The following is a 24,306-nucleotide window of genomic DNA, read 5'->3' as shown; positions in this document are numbered from 1 at the left end:
GTTTGCTCTACCCACAATATTATCTATGTGATTTTTCCTATTTAGGTTATTTGTAATTGTAATCTCTATGTATTTGCTTGAATTTACAGCTTTCAGATTTGTAATCGAAATTTAGCAGACTCCCTTTAGTACTCATATGAATAACTTCACACTTTTCCTTACTCAGGGTCAATTGCCACTTTTCGCACCTTTCAGATATCTTATCTAAATCATTTTGCAAAGTCGTTTTGATCGTCTGATGACTCTGCAAGACGGTAAATGACAGCATCATCTGCAAACAATAGAGTGCCTATAACATTTCCTCGGGGAATGCCGGATATTACTTCTGTTTTACTCGATTACTTTCCGTCTATTACTACGAACTGTGACCTTTCCGTCAGGAAATCTGGAATCCAGTCGCATATCTGAGGCGATACTCCGTAGGCACGCAGTTTGGTTAGAAGACGCTTGTGAGGAGCAGTGTCGAAAACCTCCTGGAAATCTAAAAACATGGAATCGATTTGACATCCCCTGTCGGCAGCACTTATTACTTCATGAGTATAAAGAGCTAGTTGTGTTTCACAAGAACGATATTTTTTGAAACCGTGATGACTATGGGCCAATAATTCGTTTTCTTCGAGGTACTTCATAATGTGCAAATACGATATATGTTCCAAAACCCTACTGCAAATCGATGTTAGTAATAGAGGCCTGTAATTCAGCGGATTACTCCTATTTCCCTTTTTGGGTATTGGTGTGAGTTGAGCAATTTTCCAGTCTTTAGGTACGGATCTTTCTGTGAGCGAGCGGTTGTATATAATTGCGAAGTATGGAGCTATTTTATCAGCATAGTCTGAGAGGAACCTGACTGGTATACAATCTGGACCGGAGGCCTTGCCTTTATTAAGTGGTTTAAGCTGCTTCGTTACTCCGAGGATATCTACTTCTATGTTTCTCACCTTGGCAGTTGTTCTTGCCTGGAATTCTGGAATATTTACTTCGTCTTTTTTGGTGAAGGAGTTTCGGAAAACCGTGTTTAATAACTCTGCTTTAGTGGCACTGTCATCAGTGACTTCACCGTTGGTATCGCGCAGTGAAGATATTCGTTGCGTCTTGCCACTGGTGTGCCTTATCTATGACCAGAATCTCTTTGAGTTTTCTGCCAAATTTTGAGACAATATTTCGTTGTGGAAATTATTAAAAGCATCTCGCATTGAAGTACGCACCATACTTCGAACTTCTGTAAAATTCCTTGCATACTAAGAGTACACAAATGTCTAACAAAATCTTGCAGTCTTCGTATCTGACGATCAGATCTGATGATGCTGTAGAGCGAAATGCGTCATAAGGAGAGGAAAATAAAGAAACTTTGAGACGAAGACAATAAACATATGTGAGGCAAACATGGTCTTAGTAGGCCCCTTGACGGAAGGAATTACTGTCTAAAGCAAAGTAAATAATTTTGAAATAGCAATCGTTCATTTCAAAATACTAGAAAATGTTTGTGTTTTTCTTTTTCTTTAATGTCCAACGTGGGCCATGGCATCGAAGAACGGATGTTCTTGCGCGGTTAGTAGAATTCGAGAAGCCCGACAAATTATAGCCGATCCGGCAAGCATTTGTCAAAATGGTTCAAATGGCTCTGAGCACTATGGGACTTAACATCTATGGTCAGCAGTCCCCTAGAACTTAGAACTACTGAAACCTAACTAACCTAAGGACATCACACAACACCCAGCCATCACGAGGCAGAGAAAATCCCTGACCCCGCCGGGAATCGAACCCGGGAACCCGGGCGTGGGAAGCGAGAGCGCTACCGCACGACCACGAGATGCGGGCAAGCATTTGCCACAAGCAGAAGAGTTTAGCTGCGACAAGACGCCGCTGGTTATTGTGGTATCAGTTATTTAGCGACTGAACATTACTGATAACTACCATAAGTTTTTATTACGTGGCAGTGGATTGTATACTGCGACTGAGCAATAAAATGACGGGAATAGATAAAATGTTGCGCTGTTGTTGTGTGATTATATTGTATGGACAGATTTTAACTAAAATACTTGAAAATTATCTACTGAAGAAATAATTGTTCGTGCTTTTGGTAGTACTATGTATAAAAATCTATTAAAAATACTATGGTGAAGTCGTTGCAGTCGTTTTAGTTCCCCCTTCATCCAACCTCAGCCCCGGTTGGGAGATTTCTGATGCTTCTCCACTTCTCCCTGTCTTTCTACGATTCTTCTATAAATATTTTGTTGCCTTTTTAAACTGATCTTTATTGAGTCATTCCATCTTACTCTAGGTCGTCTTCCTCTCTAGGTCGTCTTCTTGCTCTCACGCCCTCATACGTGGCCTCCATTGTTCGTTTTGGTATTCTTGCATTCTCTTTACGTGTTAATAACATTTGAACCTCTTCTTCCTTTTCTAAATCAGCTTTACTGCTCCTATTTCTTTCCCAACACCTTCATTTCCCACTCTTTTTCCCTCCATTTCTATAACAGACTTCTGAGAAATTTCATTTCAGTGAGTTGGATTCTACTCCGTCATTGTCCAGGTCTCCGACTGTCAGCATGGGTCACAGGGTGTCGAAATTGTGGAAATTGTGAATACTTCTAAATATTTAGGAAGTGCGATAATGGAGAAAGCAGGAACGGAGGCAGAAATTGCCAAATGGGTACAAAAGAGTAATGCATTTTACGAGTGTGTGATGAGGTTTGTCTGGGAAAGTTAGGTGCCAGTGAAGTGGAAGAAAGTGTTTTACAAAACGTACTTTGTGCTCATGCTTACGACGACAAAGTATTACTGCAAATGTGCATCTGTTTTTACGAATTTAGGGAAACTTTAGTTTACCACACCAGATTTGAATGTGTTGTGACATGAAAGATCTATAAGTTATCTGTTACTGAAAGTACGACATTAATGATCTCCAAGTCATCAGTGATCCGAAAGTTCCGAAAGTGAAAAGATTAATATAAATCATTTGAGTAACCATTCTAACAGACGGAGGCTAGTTCAAGTCGCTGCACTGCAGTCACTGAACATCTCCGGTGTCATAGCAAGTCATAAAACAGCATAAATCCAAAGTGACTTCGATGCAAAAATTTTAGTTGCTAAATGTTAGTAGATACTGTGTCGCTCATTCCTTAAAGTCTTTTGAAATAAGAATATATTCGGAAACATAATGATATGATAACCTCTTTGATAGAGACAGGAATATTACGAAGATAAATTACCCATTTGCGCAGACGGTCGTAGCACTGTAGGTTGGATAGGATCGAGAAGTTCAAGTTTCAGACCGCCCAACTTGCACTGAATTGAATCAAAACTAATTAGGTTTTTTATGTGGAACTTCCCTCTGTCTCCTTTTATCGTCCTGTTTCCTGAGTCAACACAAAAAGATACTTCAGTGTTCAGGCTACGTGTTCGTTCACATAAACAATTGTTTCAGTGAAACACCACAATAGGAAATCTTTCCCTTCTGTGTGTATGAGAACTGCTTATATCCCTTCACTCGGTGTGAGTAAATTCTCTGTGACATTTCATATGTAAACAGTCCACTTTCTTGAAATGTCTTAAATACGAGGGCTATCCAGAAAGTAATTTCCGATCGGTCGAGAAATGGAAACCACTTGAAAAAAAAGAAGCTTTGCACAGATGTGTTGGCCAGTGTCTGTAGAACACCTGTCGATCTCGTCACATCGCTCTTTTCAGTTCTGAGTGCACTGTTGTAACGTAAATGCACCGAGAAAATAGTGTCTCCCGCCAAGTACGAGAGCCTTGTGAGAAATTTCGCCTGAAGCTATGCAGTCCACGTAACACAACTGTAATGCCGTTCCTTCTTCATAACAATTCTCAGTTGTACTCTGCAGTGGGGATGAAGATCCTCCTACAGCGTTTTCAGTGGGAAGTGTTTGATTACCGACAATACAGACCACAATTGACCCCCTGAGTTTCATCTCTGCTCGCACGAACCGCTGATTATGAAGACAACATTTTGGTACAGACAACGAGCTGTAGACCTGCGTAGAGAATTAGAGGAAAGCACTGGCGGCTGCCTACTATGACAAGGGTATTGAAAATTGGTACAAAACCACGACAAATGTCTACGTCCGAGGGGCTATTATTTAGATAATTAGCTGGCAGTTGTGGCTAGCTGTTGCAAATAAAACATTTCTGATTTTTACAGTAGTGTCCATTGCGCGGACGATCAGAACTTACTTTCTGGAGAGCCCTCGTATAAGTACCATGTTTCTAAAGTGTGTACGTGAATAGTATGGTGAAATCGTAGTATGCAAGGACCTTTATATCCCAAATCTTTTTATAATTTCTTCTATGCCAAGGCTGTTCGTCTAGTGTTCTCAGGTGCCTCTACAGACAGCTAGCTCTTGCAATTAGGCAACATAACACGTTCTGCAATCAAAGTCAAATAATATTGTTCAGTGTGTCTCAACGGTCTTCGCTCACCCGATGAATTAATCTCGTTAGTACTTAATTGGAAACTGATTACGCTAGAATTACTCTGTTGTTCTAGAGCGACTCCTGAGAGACGTATTGAAAATCTGAGAACACATCTGCGGAGCAAAAAGTTTACCAAATTAGCTCAAATGAATGAAATTTGCCCGTCCCGTGTACGAGTAGGTAGCGGTCGGAAACGTGCTGTTTGTCTGTACAAAGGCTTTGTGGCGTACGTGAATCGGCTGCTTCTTGGAGAGGGCGATAAGGGGCCGTAATGCCGAAAGGCAGATACCTAAGTGACAATGACGGGAGTATTATCTGCATGCCATTACAGGTTTTTACTGTCAAGAACAGAGAGCACACAGTAAGCAAGCTCAGTTTATTACGTCATTCACAAGTTGAATTTCTGAGCATCCATAACGCGTGAAAAAGTAACGTCGCATACGATTTGATGTGAGAGAAAAGGCTTTTTATCCACAGACAGATTAAAGAACGAAGCCGTTCCTTATCTGTAATGTTTGTGACAGAACTTGACGTCCAATAAAGTCACTGAATATAAAATTCGTTGTGCTTTGTCGAACTGGTCGAAAAAGGATCTGTTTAAGGATTCAAAGATTATTGTTTACGAAGAAATAATTTAACAATTTCAAGACATTATCAGATAGTTTTCTCCAATAAAAGGAAAATACTTTCTGGAATAATGGAATACGTGGTTTACTGAGAATGACCGACGTGAAATGGAAGCAAAGAAATGATTTCCCACTGTGTAACAAGGAAATAAATGCAGAGGTAAACCACCTTAAAGCAATTTAAATTGGAAAAGTATCGTAATTCGGACAAGACCCACATTTCACAAACATTTTATGGACTTGGTTCATGGAAAATAAGGACAGGGATAAGCAATAAAGAACGTCATTGGAGAACATGTGGAGAAACGAAGGAATGTAGGAAAAGTTCAGACACAAGACAAGAGGTGAATCGTTACAGTGTTGAGGCACTGGCTCTGGAAAGTATGCTATCCATTACGATGATAATGATAGATGCTGATGGTCATGATGACGATTATATTAAGTAAAATATGTAATTCGTGCAATATACGTTTCGTATCGTTGAGGTTCTCCGATGACATTGTAATTCTGTCAGAGACGGCAAAGAACTTGGAAGAGCAGTTGAACGGAATGGACAGTGTCTTGAAAGGAGGATATAAGATGAACATCAACAAAAGCAAAACGAGGATAATGGAATGTAGTTGAATTAAATCGGGTGATGCTGAGGGAATTAGATTAGGAAATGAGACACTTAAAGTAGTAAAGGAGTTTTGCTATTTAGGAAGTAAAATAACTGATGATGGTCGAAGTAGAGAGGATATAAAATGTAGACTGGCAATGGCAAGGAAAGCGTTTCTGAAGAAGAGAAATTTGTTAACATCGAATATAGATTTATGTATCAGGAAGGCGTTTCTGAAAGTATTTGTTTGGAGTGTAGCCATGTATGGAAGTGAAACATGGACGATAACTAGTTTGGAACAGAAGAGAATATAAGCTTTCGAAATGTGGTGCTACAGAAGACTGCTGAAGATAAGGTGGATAGATCACGTAACTAATGACGAGGTATTGAATAGGATTGGGGAGAAGGGAAGTTTGTGGCACAACTTGACTACAAGAAGAAATCGGCTGGTAGGACATGTTTTCAGGCATCAAGGGATCACAAATTTAGCATTGGAGAGTAAAAATCGTAGAGGGAGACCAAGAGATGAATACACTAAGTAGATTCAGAAGGATGTAGGTTGCAGTAGGTACTGGGAGATGAAGAAGTTTGCACAGGATAGAGTAGCATGGAGAGCTGCATCAAACCAGTCTCAGGACTGAAGACAACAACAACAACAACATCGTTGTATTCGGAAAGCGCAACATATGGTACCGGTATGCACATTATTTTAGCTTATGGAGCTTCACTAATTAACAACAATTAGCGTAAAACAGCCTTACCAATTGTCATGTAATGGAAATGGTTTTCAAGCAAAGAGTTGTGATTCATTTTCTTTTGGCGAGAAACCATAGCACTGCGGATATTCACAAAAATCTTCACGTAGACCTGGCAGTGGACAAAAGCACGAAGAGTCGTTGGGCGAGGCGTCTGTTACCATAGCAACAAGGTCGCGCTAACCTGCCTCATCCACCCTGCAGCCTGGATCACGCACCTTCCAACTTCCATGTGTTTGATCCAATGATGGGTGCGCTCCGCTGGAAGCAGTAGATGGATGATGTGGAGGTTATTGATCCAGCAAGACACTGGCTCCGACGTCGACCAGTAGAGTGGTACCATGCGGACATACAGACCCTCCCAGTAACGTGAAGTAACGCCGTCGAATTGAACGGAGATTGTGTTGAAAAACAGGGTTTTGTAGACAAAAGAGTGCGTATCCCATTACATATTGAACGCAAATCATATAAACTCATTTATTATTATTATTTTTACACCTTAAGACCTCCCTCTTGGACCTGCAACTGTTGGAGCTACGTCGGATCACTAGTTAACGTAATGGCTAGCCGAGCATTTAGTAGCTATGTTTTATGCACTTTATGAACGTGTTCAATTTAATATTTCTGTTGTGATAAATAGCTCAGTAGTCTTATAGTGCTGGTTTTTGTATTCTGTATAACAGCTTATGGCATAACAAAGTGATAATACGCACACAGCGTCAAGCTGATTGCTGGAAAATCCGGTTCCTTGCACCGCGTAGGCCATTCGCAGTGCGATCTACGACATCGACGACGTAAAGTACGCAACTTGTCACGGACAATGTATTCTCAGTACACAAGTTTCGCCTTCCAGCGCTGTTTACACGAGAGTCAGAGATAGTAGAGGACTTTCCTTTACCTAGACATAGCAATAACGTCTATGCGAGCACAGCCAACTGCGTATCCTCGAGCCCTAATACACGCCCAGTATATAGAGCAGGCACATCGCCCATCGGTTGCATTACTCAAGTGGAATAGTAAACGATTTACTATTTCAATTAAAAATGCTAATATTTTTACAAATAATTCACTACAATAACGGAAACAGTGCGGCCATAGCAGTCATTCCCATGAAAAAAGAATTATGCTTAATGTTAAGATCCACTTAAGGCAAAATGATCTTTTTTATCTGTTCATGGAAGCCACTCAGTACCATGGATGTTAACAATTGTAGTATTCAATACTTATAAAGGCCAGTAACATTCTATGACATTCATTTGCACGAAACGCCTAATTATTTGGCTGCAGATTTAAGTCTGAACCCATTAACTGCAGCTGCAGAACTGTCAGGGACGCTATGTTCTAATGTAAGATGCATTGCAAACGAAAGAATCTACTGCAAAATCTGCTGCACTATGTTAGCGATTTACACATGTTCATCGGGATTTTGTACTCCGGCAGTTTGGAAACATTTCTATGGAGTGCAGGACTGATTTTTACCAGACAGATAATGAAGAAAGGGAGGAATGTTAACAAAAGGAAATACAAATATTATAAGCCACGCGTTTCTATGAGGGAAAAACAGTAGTTAAACATAATACAGAAAAGTGGCCTAGAATAGTTACGTCAGCCGAAAGGAGATTTACTAAACCATTCCTCTTCAAAGAAGTTATATTACAAAGTTTACAGAATTCTATCAAGAAGACGCAGTATACGCGAGCGTGAAAAGTAATGCCTCTGAATTTTTCATGTGAACAATCTTCAAGCTTTTTAAATCAATCAAATGTGATTAACATTCTACTTCCTTGTTATTCATGTCTATATACACTCCTGGAAATGGGAAAAAGAACACATTGACACCGGTGTGTCAGACCCACCATACTTGCTCTGGACACTGCGAGACGGCTGTACAAGCAATGATCACACGCACGGCACAGCGGACACACCAGGAACCGCGGTGTTGGCCGTCGAATGGCGCTAGCTGCGCAGCATTTGTGCACCGCCGCCGTCAGTGTCAGCCAGTTTGCCGTGGCATACGGAGCTCCATCGCAGTCTTTAACACTGCTACCATGCCGCGACAGCGTGGACGTGAACCGTATGTGCAGTTGACGGACTTTGAGCGAGGGCGTATAGTGGGCATGCGGGAGGCCGGGTGGACGTACCGCCGAATTGCTCAACTCGTGGGGCGTGAGGTCTCCACAGTACATCGATGTTGTCGCCAGTGGTCGGCGGAAGGTGCACGTGCCCGTCGACCTGGGACCGGGCCGCAGCGACGCACGGATGCACGCCAAGACCGTAGGATCCTACGCAGTGCCGTAGGGGACCGCACTGCCAATTCCCAGCAAATTAGGGACACTGTTGCTCCTGGGGTATCGGCGAGGACCATTCGCAACCGTCTCCATGAAGCTGGGCTACGGTCCCGCACACCGTTAGGCCGTCTTCCGCTCACGCCCCAACATCGTGCAGCCCGCCTCCAGTGGTGTCGCGACAGGCGTGAATGGAGGGACGAATGGAGACGTGTCGTCTTCAGCGATGAGAGTCGATTCTGCCTTGGTGCCATTGATGGTCGTATGCGTGTTTGGGGCCGTGCAGGTGAGCGCCACAATCAGGACTGCATACGACTGAGGCACACAGGGCCAACACCCGGCATCATGGTGTGGGGAGCGATCTCCTACACTGGCCGTACACCTCTAGTGATCGTCGAGGGGACACTGAATAGTGCACGGTACATCCAAACCGTCATCGAACCCATCGTTCTACCATTCCTAGACCGGCAAGGGAACTTGCTGTTCCAACAGGACAATGCACGTCCGCATGTATCCCGTGCCACCCAACGTGCTCTAGAAGGTGTAAGTCAACTACCCTGGCCAGCAAGATCTCCGGATCTGTCCCCCATTGCGCATGTTTGGGACTGGATGAAGCGTCGCCTCACGCGGTCTGCACGTCCAGCACGAACGCTGGTCCAACTGAGACGCCAGGTGGAAATGGCATGGCAAGCCGTTCCACAGGACTACATCCAGCATCTCTACGATCGTCTCCATGGGAGAATAGCAGTCTACATTGTTGCGAAAGGTGGATATACACTGTACTAGTGCCGACATTGTGCATGCTCTGTTGCCTGTGTCTATGTGCCTGTGGTTCTGTCAGTGTGATCATGTGATGTATCTGACCCCAGGAATGTGTCAATAAAGTTTCCCCTTCCTGGGACAATGAATTCACGGTGTTCTTATTTCAATTTCCAGGAGTGTATTTATGTCTCACCATAATCGCCCTGGCGATGAATACATTTCTCCTAACGAGAGACCAGCTTGCTGACGCCGTCACTGTAGAATGTTTTACTCTGTTGACGGAGCCACAGCCTCATCTCTGTTTGCACCGCTACATCACAGTCTAAGTAAAATGTTTTTTAAGTTTGGGAAACAGATAAAAATCAGATGAGTCCATGTCGGGACTTTATGGAGGACGATCGATGACAGTAAAACCAAGGCTGAACGTTACTTCTCGGGGCCGTCCAGTGGCAGGTGGTCGCAACTCACAACCAGTTAACACCATAGAAAAGAATAAAAAACATCCTCGATACGCACATTGCAGCGTCATTGCTTTAGAAGAAGCAATCCACAACAGGAATAAAAACAGAACTGTGAGATCCTGTACTAATTATGGACCAATCCTATGGCAGAATAATAATTATTTTTCACAACTATGTTGAAGTGGCAACGGAGAAACCCCTAGAATCAGAGTAAAAGTACAGAGGAAACAAATCGTAACCCTATGATTTGAATATGGTGGTACCCTTATGTCAAACGTTACTCAAATTGAATAAAAAGACTATTCATTACATAATTCACATTATGAATTAAGGACACCAAGGAAAGGATGACACAAATACCAGAGAGTAGATGAAATCGCGCTGAACGTAATACTTGTGTAAATAAAAGGAGTAGGCCTGTGGAACATATGTAAAGACATCCAGAGATAGTTAATCGAATATGGAGGGAATAGTGAAAGGTAAACTGCAGATGCGATAAAGATGAGAATATCGTGTGCCTATTATTGACAAACTCTCAGTTTTTGAGAGAGGCAAGGAAGAAGAAAAGAAGTATCTTTTAATAATGACATGACGGACGATAATTTGAACCCTGCCTTAGAGTAAACACAAATATTTACAAAGAAATGGATACCAGGATAAAACTGTACGAGTGTCCAGTAGCATCATCTTTGTGTGATTTCAGCCGTGTGTGGGAACTAGCAGCAGGTGAGAGGGTCTGTTCTAAATAACAATAAAGTAGCATCATGTATTGAGTTCAACAATATGGGTAACAACTCCCGTGTATCCCAAGTGAAAACTAAAATTTTATACCCACATAAGATGAGGATTGAGCAATCGAGGCGAACAATCGATCACAAAAATTGCTTTGGTGAAAGTTAAACACAGTTACCTTCATTTCCGCGTAACTAGAAAATCTATGGAAGTAATTGAAGTGTCAAATAAAGAGGCTTAAGAACGACTATGTAACATCGTCGGTATACTGCCGTACATCAGTTCTAACGTATCTCTAAACCCTTTCAGTCCGTGTGACTACAATCGTGTACATTAACTTTTACTGTGTCTTAGCTGCAAAGGAAAGTATTTTGCCTGAGGTACACATTTGTGGATGTTCAAATTTTTCATCAGGCGCAACTGTTACCAACTGCTGGGCATCACTATGAAAACATCAGTAAGTCAATGTAGCAGTGCGCAGCAGTTAGTGACTACCAGAATACATGGATATGGTTGGGTCGCTGTATTTCACGTACAACTGAATATTGTTATTGTTATTCTGCGTGATAATTATTGAATGATAATTTTACTGTTTATTACAACTGAGAATAATTCGTAAATAGTTATTTTAGTCTATAAAAATGAGGCCAAGTGTACAAAGTATGTTTTGAAAACAGGTATATATTTTTGTATACATTTTGCATCCAAAATCATTAAAAAATCATCTAAGAGCGTTATAACATAAAGAAAAATTTTCCTTCCTACAGATCTGAAAGGGTCAATACATCTTCATGGCTACATTTACTCGTTGTAAATCGTTAAGTGGCTGCCGCCTGTATATTCAAAATAACAACCAATCAGCTAAACTGGCCAGCGAGAACATGCACGTCTTGTGTACTCTACGCTATATCATTTTACAGAGGCTTACACAGGTCAGTGTCTGTCTCAATACAGTCTTTTGGGTATAATTTAATACAATGATATTCGAAGCAGGGGACATTTTCATGCAGTACAGAGATATTCACTTCCAAGAAATTTAGTTTGGCTGTGACTAGTGGTTATGCGTGGTTCCAGTCTTACTGCTTGGGTTAGGGCAGAAGTTAGTACTAACACCGAAAGTAATCGCTAAGAACGAAAGATAAATAAAGTAATTTTCCCTCAAATATAATGAAGAACATCTTGGAAGGCTCTTCCTCGAATATAACGTGATAAAGCAATGATTTAGATGCTACTTATGGTTCGGATCGTTGTCAGAAACATTCGACGCCTGAGGTGTTCCTTCGGTGTAAATCACAGTCATGACGAAATGGCTTCCACTTACCGTAAAGCCGCAGTAAGAAGTGCACAGCATCATGTCACAGCTTATGCAATACTTTTCCAGGTTCGTTTCAGAAACGTGGACGGTCTGAATTTGCCAAGCGCACACACCCGGCGCCGTAGTAACGTCCCACCGAGCGAGAAACGATGCACGGCGATGTGCGCGTGGCAGGCAGCGAGCAGGTTGTTCTCCTCAGGTGTCGCCCACAGGCGCCGCCCACCCGCAGCCGGTTAGGGCCACGTCATGGGCTGCAGCGTTCGGGCGATTTCGACAACGGCTGTCGAAAATGGCGCTCCCTCTTCCACTCACTGCACAGTATTTTCAGACGCGGACACGTTGCTCGTGGGCAACAATATTACCGAAAAAATCAAAAACAACCATTACAATATTCAGTAGTACGTGGAATGTAGCGAACCAACCACATCCGTGTATGCTTCTGGTCACGAACTGCTGCGCACTGCCAGTCATTTGCTGATATCTTTTGACTGATCTGTTCAGAGTGCCGACCTGGACCCAGTGGAACACCTCTGGGATGAGTTAGGATGTCGATTACAGACCCTGGCCTCCATCATCACTACCTTCCCTGGTTTCAGCTCTTGGGGAAAAAAGGGGTTTCTATGCCTCCATTGTTGTTGTTGTTGTTGTTGTGGTCTTCAGTCCTGAGAATGGTTTGATGCAGCTCTCCATGCTACTTTATCCTGATCAAGCTTCTTCATCTCCCAGTACCTACTGCAACCTACATCCTTCTGAATCTGCTTAGTGTATTCATCTCTTGGTCTCCCTCTACGATTTTTACCCTCCACGCTGCCCTCCAATACTAAATTGGTGATCCCTTGATGCCTCAGAACATGTCCTACCAACAGATCCCTTCTTCTAGTCAAGTTGGGCTACAAACGTGTCCCCAATCCTATTCAATACTTCCTCATTAGTTATGTGACCTACCCATATAATCTTCAGTTCTTCTGTAGCACCACATTTCGAAAGTTTCTATTCTTTTCTTGTCTAAACTATTTATCGTCCATGTTTCACTTCCATACATGGCTACACTTCATACAAATACTTTCAGAAACGACTTCCTGACACTTAAATCTATACTCTATGTTAACAAATTTCTTTTCTTCAGAAAAGCTTTCCTTGCCATTGCCAGTCTAAATTTTATACCCTCTCTACTTCCACCATCATCAGTTATTTTTCTCCCCAAATAGTCTCGTTTTGCTTTTGTTGACGTTCATCTTATATCATTCATTCAAGACACTACCCATTCCGTTCAACTGCTCTTCCAAGTCCTTTGCTGTCTCTGACTGGATTACAATGTCATCGGCGAACCTCCAAGTTTTTATATCTTCTCCATGGATTTTAATACCTACTCCAAATTTTTCTTTCTTTTCCTTCACTGCTTTCTCAATATACAGATTGAATAACATCGGGGAGAGCTACAACCCTGTCTCACTCCCTTCCCAACCACTGATTCCCTTTCATGTCCCTCGACTCTTATAACTGCCATCTGGTTTTTGTACAAATTGTAAATAGCCTTTCGCTCCCTGTATTTTATCCATGCCACCTTCAGAATTGGAAAGGGAGTATTCCAGTCAATATTGTCAAAAGCTTTCTCTAAGTCTACGAATGCTAGAAACGTAGGTTTGTCTTTCCTTAATCTAGCTTTTCAGATAAGTCGTAGGGTCAGTATTGCCTCACCTGTTCCGATATTTCTACGGAATCCAAACTGATCTTTCCCGAGGTCAGCTTCTACTAGTTTTTCCATTCGACTGTAAAGAATTCGCGTTATTATTTTGCAGCAGTGACTTATTACACTGATAGTTCGGTAATTTTCACATCTGTCAACACCTGCTTTCTTTGGGATTGGAATTATTATATTCTTCTAGAAGTCTGAGGGTATTTCGCCTGTCTCATACATCTTGCTCACCAGATGGTAGAGTTTTGTCAGGACCGGCTCTCGCAAGGCTGTCAGTAGCTCTAATGGAATGTTGTCTACTCCCGGGACATTGTTTCGACTTAGGTCTTTCAGTGCTCTGTCAAACTCTTCACGCAGTATCATATCTCTCATTTGATCTTCACCTACATCCTCTACCATTTCCATAATATTGTCCTCAAGTACATCGCCCTTGTATAGACCCTCTATATACAGACATTCACAAACTTTTCTTAAAGTTTCCTCATCCGGTTTCAAGCCATAACCAAGGCGAAGGGTGGACACAGACCATGGTAATTCTCACTAATAAGTTCTCAAACACTTTTTATCAGATGAAAGTTACACTCACGTTAGTTGTCTGACGTCACTTTACTTCTGAAAAGATAGGACGCTGATGGCTATTAATACGGAAGTCGCAGTAGCACGTAGGGAGGGACAACTGCAGGACTGCTCCATCTCATAACTACATCGACACTTAGAATGTACACTACCCGAACAAAGCCATCTGGACACCACTATGTAATGCGTCATTGACCCCTAGATGTTAATAGAGGCGGGTCCGCCAGAGTAAAAGGTACCGGAGGTTACTGTCTTGTCAGTACGCAAGCAGTAACACAGATGGGTCGGCCAGGATAGTTCAGCGGCTTCGAAAGTGGACTAGTCACTGGATGTCATCTGTGTTACAAATCCATCAGGGACATTTCAGCTCTTTCAACGCCGCCCAAGTCGACTTTTGGTGATATGACGTGGAGTCGAAGCGCAAATGAACAAAGAAAGGAAACCAAGACCAAGCAGAGATCATGCTCTGATGCACACGGACCGCTGTGCACTGCCGAGGGTGCTTGTTAGAAGTCCATTGAAGTAAGAGAAAGGAATCAGTCGTGAGATCCAAGGTGCCACTAGTAGTCCAGTTAGCACAATGAGTCTGCATGGGGTTTTAAAAAGTATCACGTACTGCATATACACATACGCTCCGCAAAGTGCGGTGCACGGGGTACGGTACGTTGTAACACGAGTCATTTCCTTTCCTGTTCTGTAGTCAGTGCTAAGACAAGCCGGAGGCCGTGTAAAGATCGACACCACTGAACTGGATGACTGGAAGCGAGTAATCTGGAGTGATGAATTACCCTGTAACCTGCGCCAATCAGACGCATGTGTCCGCGTTTGGCCAGTCCCTGGAGAACGTTGGCTGCCGTCATATGTAGCGGCAACAGTGAAGTGTAGAGGAGGTGGTGTTACGGTATGGGAGTGTTTTTCATGGTTAGCGTTATTGCATCTAGGGAAGGATATGAACGCTTTGTACAGCAGTGTCTGCTGTCTACAGTAGAGGAAGTACTCGAAGATGATGGATGACTTCAGCCTGAGTATGCGAACTGTCAGAAAGCAGCTTCTGTGAGGCAATTCTCTGTAGACAATAAGCATCTTGAAATGGAATGATCTACCCAGAGCCTCGATATGGACCCAAATGGAACACCTTTGGGATCATTTAGACCGTTGTCTTCGCTCTAGGCCACTGTGACCAACATAAGTACTTTCCCTCTTTCGACTCTTGAAGGAGATTGGGCTTACATTATTCCACAGACATTCGGGGAAAGTGTCCCCAGCATGGATGAAGCCGTCATAAAGGCGAAGAGAGGATGTACTGTATATTAATGTCCACTAAAAGTTGTCCGTATACTTTTGATCAGATAGTGTATGAGCGTACATATATTGCGGCTTACCAATAATGCTTTTAATTCTTAAAATATTTAGTAAATTTTAAGTCATGAAACTGTGATCAGCTGTTCATCATTGCTACTGTAAACACATCTCTTCAAACAAATGTTCGTAGCCATTAAGATATACCGTTTAGAGCCCATGTTTACTGGATAATTTTTTTCTTGTTTCAGTCCATGCTACCTGCTCCCAAAATATGGAAAGCAGACAGCTTCCAGTAGAAAATGTTCACTGTCGGAGGTGTCAGAACATATTTCGTAAACTTTCGTCTCTATCTTCCTCGTAAAGGGCTCCTTAGTTCAAATGGTTCAAATGGCTCTGAGCACTATGGGACTTAACAGCTGTGGTCATCAGTCCCCTAGAACTTAGAACTACTTAAACCTAACTAACCTAAGGACATCACACACATCCATGCCCAAAGCAGGATTCGAACCTGCGACCGTAGCAGCCGCACGGTTCCGGACTGCGCGCCTAGAACCGCGAGACCACCGCGGCCGGCTCCTTAGTTCAAAATGATACAGTTACCCTTCTACACCATCTCTGAAAGTCTATAACATCAATACGGAATCACCCTGTAAATGAGGTTCAGTTAGGGTTTTGCTGTTAGGTTCTTGGTTTAAGCTGTCCTGCCTGAAAATGCGTAAACAACAGGAGCTGCATGGCATCTCACACATGCAGTAACCATGTACCACTTTGTAATGAAATGCACAAATGTGCATGAATAAAAGTACCGTGACAATGTTCTATTTAGGTTAAAGTAGTTAATAAGTAACAGTAACACATGCGAAAATAAGCCCCCCCCCCCCCCCAAACACACACACTATGACGACAGGAGTAACAGCACTTAACGTGTCCAAAAGATTGGACGAATGGAACCTCTCTCCCCGTCGCCACCATAGTCTGGGACGGTGGTTATGATTGGTAGTGCACAACCACGATTCATCACTAAAAAGAATGCTACGCCATTCGTCAACATTCCCTGCTTCCAAGTCACAGCAGCACTCCAGACACAGCCGCTTGTGCCTACCTGCTGTTCAACCTACACACAGTATGATAATTCCTTGGTCTGGCTGCTGCAAGTGCCCGAAAAATGACGTGGAACACCTCAAAATGTTGCATGGATTCATTACATGTCCCCAGAAGACAAGAGCTGTTGTGAGAAGGTTAAGATGTGCTTGGTGCACAATACGGTGATCTGCAACACCTTAATTAGGGGTACGCCGTTCCTCACGCAGTCTAACATCAGCCCACTATCAAATTCGAATGCACCACAAATCTTGGTACTGCGCGATTTGACCAGCCGACTAAAAGGAGATCCACAGCGAGGCAACTTCCAACTGTCAGATGATGATGAAGCTGTCTCTTACAAGTGGGTGGGATTTCAGCATCTGACGCTGTTACCCCCTTTTATATACCTCTATAGGCCTGCTAACAACACTGATACACTCTGGTTGGAGTTCTGCTTGTCACAGTCAGCTGCAACTCTAATCATTGACGTATCCGACGACGGTGTGTACGAGTGGGAAGTTGTTGAAGTCCGAAGCGCGGTTAGAGGCTCCATGTCACGGATTTCGCATCCCCTCCCGCCTGAGGTTCGAGTCCTGTATTGGGCATGGCTGTGTTGTGTGTGTGTGTGTGTGTGTGTGTGTGTGTGTGTGTGTGTGTGTTCTTGTGTGTTTTGTTCTTTAGTTTAAGTAGCGTTTCAGTCTAGGGACCGGTGACCTCAGCGGTTTGGTTCCCTAGGAATTCACGCACACATTTATGTTTACATCCGACGATGTCTTTTGGGTGTTTCACTAGCTTTGTGAGGCAGTGTAAACCGATATTGGGTATTTCAAAATTCTCGCCAGTTACACTAAGAGCCTTTGAATGAAATGGGAGGAGGAATAAGGTGAGCAATTCGTCCAACACGAAATACTGGACCGGCCATAATCAAAGACAACTTTTAATATTTGTGGAAATAAGATACTGTAACCTTCGGATTGTAACAAGTAATGAGAAACCCTACGGTTATTTTATGCAGGACGCCACGCAACTGCGGTTTTGTGCCGTAGGTTTCCTCGCGCGCCCAAGGAGACAGTGCTTGGTTTAGACGTGAAAGCTGCTACGCTATTGGTTCTCCTATACCGGGGGAGTACCTCTAGTGTGATACATACTGCAAAACAGAATGAAAGAATAATGAGGTTCTTGCGGCAACGAAAACGACGTAGCAGCTCGGCGCGGCCGTACAGCAAGTACGTACGTCACCTGTGCTTTACGTCCGTTGTGTAAAACTCCGAGGGATATGCACACGAGCGTACGACTTCGGGAGCCAGCACAAGAAGCTGGACTAGGTGGACGACTTAATAATGCAGCACGCATTCGCTTCGCATAGGATAGGCCACGGAGGGGCGCCCAGCGCTCTTCTTGGCGGAGGGGGGCAGGAGGGGGGCTTTCCCTCGCCCCCCGCCCTCCTTCTGCCAGCAACATCCGATGTAAATATTTGAGGTCGGAAGCCGCCGGGCCGTCCGGCGCGTGACCCGACTGCAGAACCAGCGGCCATCCCTCCCGTGACGTCTACCGGCTGTTCCAGTGTGACACGACCTGACGTCTCTCAGGGTCTGTACGCGGCAGGTCAGAAATGAGCTCCGTATAGCCGTCTTAAACTCGCCAGCGAGTCCTACGACGTTCTCTCCAAACTCGCTGTCTCCGTACTCGGAAACTCCACTATCCAGTCACCATCGCTGACCACTTAACTGAAAACATGGCTGGATGCCCTTGGTGACGCACAACTTTCCCCTGGGATGGTGTTTCCTAAATGTATGCGAATCGTGTAAATGAGATGGCGTATCGGTACCAGGCCGGTATTCACCTTGTGGGACGTGGGAAACCACTTAAACACAAAATACAGTTCGGCTCCCACAATAACTGTTGTCGTCAATTCACTGGGCAGACTCAATCTGGGGCTGGCGCAACTCCATGTGTAGCAGGAGCCACCCTGTGCTATACGGATGTATACGGATTATTTAGAAAGTAAGGTCCAATGGGGTGCGAAAAATACGATGAAGCTTTGCACAGATGCGTTGGCCACTGCCTGTAGTATGCCTGTCGATAGCATCATGTCACTCTTTCAGTTCTGAGCACACAGTGAGCATACTCAGAACAACAGTGTCTTAGTGTCTCCCACGAAATTAAAATTTAATTAAATAGCTCTGAGCACTATGGGACTTAACATCTGAGGTCATCAGTCCCCTAGAACTTAGAACTACTTAATCCTAACTAACCTAAGGACATCACACACATCCATGCCCGAGGCAGGATTCGAACCTGCGACCGTAGCGATCGCGCGGTTCCAGTCTGAAGCGCCTAGAACCGCTCGGCCACAACGGCTGGCTTCTACCACGAAGTATGAGCGACTGATGTGAGATTTCGCCTGAAGTGATGCAGTCCACATAACATAGCTGTCATGCATTTCCTTCTGCATGACAATTCTCAGCCACACTCTTCAGGGGCAATCAAGATGCTCCTGCAGTGTTTTCGATGGCAAGTGTTTGATCGCCCACAATAGAGCCTGTAACTGACTCTCCTTGAGTTTCATCTCTGCTCACATAAACCACTGGCTATGAAGACAATATTATGACGCATACAACGAGCAGTAGACCAGCGTAGAGAATTGGAAGGAAGCACAGGAGGCTGCCTTCTATGACGAAGGTATTGGAAATTTGGTACAACGCTACGACCAATGGCTAAATTGGAGCGGCGACTATGTACAGAAGTAGCTGGAAGGTACAGCTAACGGTTGCAAATAAAACATTTGTGTTTTTCACAGTGGTTTCCATATTGCGAGCGATCGGACATGACTTTCCGAATAGGCTTTTTATTATGTGATTGTCTCCCCGCCCCCCCCCCCCCCCCACCTCTCTCTCCATTTTCTTTTTCCTTGAGTCATCTTCTGAATGGTTTGATGCCGCCCGCCACTAATTCCTCTCCTGTGCCAACTTCTTCATCTGAAAGTTGCCCTTGCAACCTACATCCTCAATTATTTGCTGGATGTATTCAAATCTCTGTCTTTCTCTAGACTTTTTGTCCTCTACATCTCCCTCTAGTACCATGTAAGTCATTCCCTAATGTCTTAACAGATCTCCTATTATCCTGTCCATTCTCTTTGTCAGTGTTTTCCACATATTCCTTTCCTCTCTGAATCTCTACAGAACCTCCTCATTCCGTATCTAATCAGTCCACCTAATTTTCAACATTCGTCTGTAGCACCACATGTCAAGTGCTTCGATTCTCTTCCGTTCCAGTTTCACTACCGTGCAATGCTGTGGTCCAAATGTACATTCTCAGAAGTTTCTTCCTCACATTAAGGACTCTGTTTGATTAATAGTTGACTTCTATTAGCCAGAAATGTCCTTTTTGCTAGTGGTCTACATTTTCTGTCGTGCTTGCTCTGTCCATCACTGGTTATTTTGTTGCAGAATTCCTTAACTTCATCTACTTCGTTGCCATCAATCCTGATGTTAAGTCTCTCCCAGTTCTCATTTCTGCTACTTCTCTTTACTTTCGTCTTTCTTCGATTTACGTTCAGTCAATATTCTGTATTCATTAGACTGTTCGTTCCATTCAGAAGGTCATGTAATTCCTCTTCACTTTCACTCAAGACAGCAATGACATCAGCGAATCGTATTATTTGATTTCCTTTCATCTTGAATTTTAACCTTTCTTTTATTGCCATCATTGCTTGTTCGATGTGTAGATTGAACTGTAGGGGCGAAAGACTACATCCTTGTATTCACTCGTCTTAATCGGAGCTCTTCGTTCTTGGTCGTCCACTCTTATTATTCCCTCTTTGTTCTTGTACATATTGTATATTGTCCGTCTCTATAGCTTACTCTATTTTTCTCAGAATTTCGAACATCTCACACCATTTTACACTGTCGAATGCTTTTTCGAGGTCGACAAATCCTATGATGTCTTGATATTTTTATTCTTGCTTGCATTATCCACCGCAACGTCAGAATTGGCTCTCTGGTGACGTAACTCGCTGGACGTGCAGCGGTGGATCCTATTGGTGTATAGCACCTGATCACCCCAACATATATCAAATATTCAGTCGGTGTGGCTCCAGTGTCTACCTGCGCGGCTCATGGGTGTGGGTTCGGGATTCGAGTCTTGCTTCTGGCAGGCAGCAATATTCTTTTGCGTTGCCTTGAACAATTATGCTTTTACGTTAAGGTAAGACTTATTATTTACTTACCGGTCTAGCGGTCTCCGCTGGTTAACATTTAAAGATATTCCAGGGTAGGTTGTACTTAGAAAAGTATGAAAAGAAAAAATTCGATACGCTGCGTCGTTTACGAGTTAATTAGCATTAAAACTATACGACCAGGCGTTTGGGAGCGCAAATTCAAGCGGCCCGCCAGATACAGTTACTGTCAGTTGTTCTCATAGAGAACGTGATGGTGCCCGAGACTGCTCAGCCTTTGGCTCGGGTTCGATCCTTACTACCGCCCCATGTCAAATTTTAGTACTGCTCTCTTGTTTGGTTTTAGGGAACCAAATAAAGAACACCTTTGGCGACACTGTCTACGACGGGCAGGCTTGAATTTGCGCTCGGAACTGCCTGACTGTCTAACTACAATGCTAATTAACTCGGAATCAGTGCCACGATAGCATTTTTTCCTGACAATTATTTTTCCGCACAAGTCAGCCTACTTGTTTCTGGTGTTTCAGAGGATATTTGAAGGAGTCAGCTCAATCAAATAGTTCTCATCACGTCTCCCATGCGATGCCCATTAACGACGAAAAGTGTCAATGTATTTCCCATTACATACAAAATGATTTTTAAAGATGAAATTTACGTGTGCTTTCGGCAGAGTAGCCCCAGATTAGTGTAGTCCCAATATTTGCTTTACCAATATGTGTTAACAGGAACAGTAAACACAAAGAATAAACAGCAATCCAGCAGCGATTAAGCATCGATGCATACTTGGTGATAGCATTCAGCGCGGTACAGGGCAGTGTTGCCGTTCCTGGAGTACTGGGTAGTCTTCGAGTTTTGCTGTCTCTGTTAATACGGGGTGTTCAAAAAGTCTCTCCGTAATGCCTTATGATTTTTCGCCTGCCTGGGTTACTTCCCGTCAAGTGGACTCTCCCAACATTCCACTGTTGCGTTTATCTCAGCCAGCGTCAGTACTATCGTTGGTGTGTGTCGTTACGTGTTGACGTGAACGTTTTAGTTCATTTGTTCGTCTGTTTCGTTTCTGTCACTGTTAAAATGCTAACCATTAAAAAACGTGTGTTTTTACACGAACATGTGTTCAAATCTGGGGGTAAAGATACAGTTTCAGTTAGTCAAACATTTAATTCAGTTTTCCCGGAGACAACACTACCACATCGCGATACTGTGCGAGAGTTGATTAACGAATTTCGAGGTACGGGTTCAGTGACAGATGCACCGAGAAATGGTCGTCCTAGCGTTTTGTCTGAGGACAAATTACTCGACATTTCCGATAAAATACCCATGAGTCCGAACAAGTCAGTAAGAAAACTCGCCTATGAAATTAGAACTTTTCCCATACAAAGTGACAGTCGTGCAAGAACTGAAAAATACTGATCATGGCAAGAGACTGCATTATTGTCAATTGTTCAAAAATTTCTTTCAACAAAATGGAAGGCATTTTCTTAATGAAACGTTTTTCACCGATGAAGCGTGGTTTCATTTATCCTTGTTCATGAACTGGCAAAATTCTCGTACCTGGAGTACTGCAAATACACTGTATATTCATGAGGAACCACTTCATTCTGTGAAAATAGGAGTGTGAATTGCAATTTCTAAGCGTCGGATTCTGGGTCCCATATTTTTCAACGAAAAAAAAAAAAAAAAAAAAAAACGCGCAATGATACTGCAGTGATATTCTGTACCCATTCATAGGAGTACTCGTGTTAAGTGAAATACTGAACGGTTATTTTCAACAAGATGGTGCAACTGCGCATACAGCTCGCGTTTCAATGTCACTGCTTCCTGATGTTTTTGCTGATCGAATAATTTCACAGGGACTTTTGACTCCACGATCGCCTGACCTAATACCATCTGGCTTTTTCTTCTGGGGTGCAGCGAAGGAAATTGTCTATGACAACCGTCCAAAATCCATCGATGAATTGAAAACTGCAATATCCACTTTCACTGCATCTGTTAGAAGAAATGTTACAGCTTGTGTTTGGAAACATGATTAGACGAATTCAATTGTGTATTCAACAACAGGGGGGACACTTTCAATATTTAATGTGAAAATTTGTAAGTAAAAATGAATATTCAATAAATTAATAAGTTGTATTTCACTGAGTTTCAATTCGGTGTATTCACTATGGCATACTGCACGCGCGGCTAACAATCTTACGGCACTGCGGAGAGACGTTTTGAACACCCCGTACATTATCGATAAAACAAATATCACACGAGACTAATCTGGGATCACTCTATTGAATAGGCACGTAAAATTAATCTTTAAAAACCATTTCGTTTGTAATGGTAAACATATTGGCGCTTTCCGTCGACAACGGGAGTCGCGAGAAGGACTTGAGAAGTGCTGTTTGTTCGAAATGACTCCAACTGCACGATACCGGAACTAAATTTCAAGTATCTGCTGAAACACCAGAGAAAATTCGCCTGGAGGCTCTTAGAAGTGTGTGACTGTTTGAAAATTTCGGAGACAGTTGCAAATTTAGTAAACGTGAATACAACCATTGTACTGGACAAATTTTATGGTTTTCTTCCGAAGCGTGACCCTTTCGAGATATCAGTCTTCCTCTTTAAGAGAAAATATTCAATTGTATACGCTCTGTTATTTAAGTTTCGTTTTACACCCACACAAAACACAGCGTCATTAGAAGCCATCCGATTCCAAAGTTTATCATTTTCGTTCTGCCTGTGCTACACTACAACAGCCGGACTATGCCTTTCTTTACGATGTTACACACATGCTAGGTTTAATGAGAGGAAACGAGTCGATGAAATGGAGGCGATCGCAGCCCATCTGTTTTGAGATTCGTCATATTTGCCCGGGTTCCCGGGTTAGATTCCCGGCGGGGTCAGGGATTTTGTCTGCCTCGTGATGACTGGGTGTTGTGTGATGTCCTTAGGTTAGTTAGTTTTAAGTAGTTCTATGTTCTAGGGGACTGATGACCATAGAAGTTAAGTCCCATAGTGCTCAGAGCCATATTTGCGATACCACAGCGGAAAGGAAGGAAGGCAGTATTGCACTGACATAAAAGTGGCATTTTGAATCCTTTTTGTATGCAACCCGCAATGACGGACTCATACTCGCACTTTTTCTGATCTCTACTGTGCAGCTAACAGCGGATATCTCTGACTCATCCCCCGCATCCCAGCGATTTGGCTAAATCATGTTACATTGCGGGTGTCACTCGCGAAAGCTATTGTCCAGCTGGTACACTGCAGCCTCGCTTGCGTTGTTCATTATGCATGAACAGCAGGGTCTAAAATGAATACGCTGGGTGAGAAAGCCTAAGGCATGCTACCCCCAAATGTACGCAGAGTAAATATTTCGGATTGTAGTTTTCGCTACATTATAGCAGATAATGCAATGAATTTTATGACGAAGGCAAGTAATTTTTTATGTTTATAGCTTCCGAACTGGTACTACAATGAAAGAGGGAAACGATTAGATACAGGATGGTTTTGCTA

At 43.1% G+C, this 24,306-nt stretch overlaps 1 protein-coding gene across 1 annotated transcript in view; it reads right to left on the bottom strand.

Annotated features, from left to right (window-relative positions):
- LOC126278924 (KH domain-containing, RNA-binding, signal transduction-associated protein 3-like) overlaps positions 1-24,306 on the bottom strand; it is a 1,426,848-nt gene that overhangs the window by 1,179,443 nt on the left and 223,099 nt on the right. The gene's annotated exons all lie outside the window — the stretch shown is intronic.

This window comes from Schistocerca gregaria, chromosome 6 (genome assembly GCF_023897955.1).
Source record: "Schistocerca gregaria isolate iqSchGreg1 chromosome 6, iqSchGreg1.2, whole genome shotgun sequence".
Taxonomy (NCBI): Eukaryota; Metazoa; Arthropoda; class Insecta; order Orthoptera; family Acrididae; genus Schistocerca; species Schistocerca gregaria.
The sequence above is the reverse complement of the archived record's forward strand: the minus strand, read 5'-3'. Positions and strand labels throughout refer to the sequence as shown.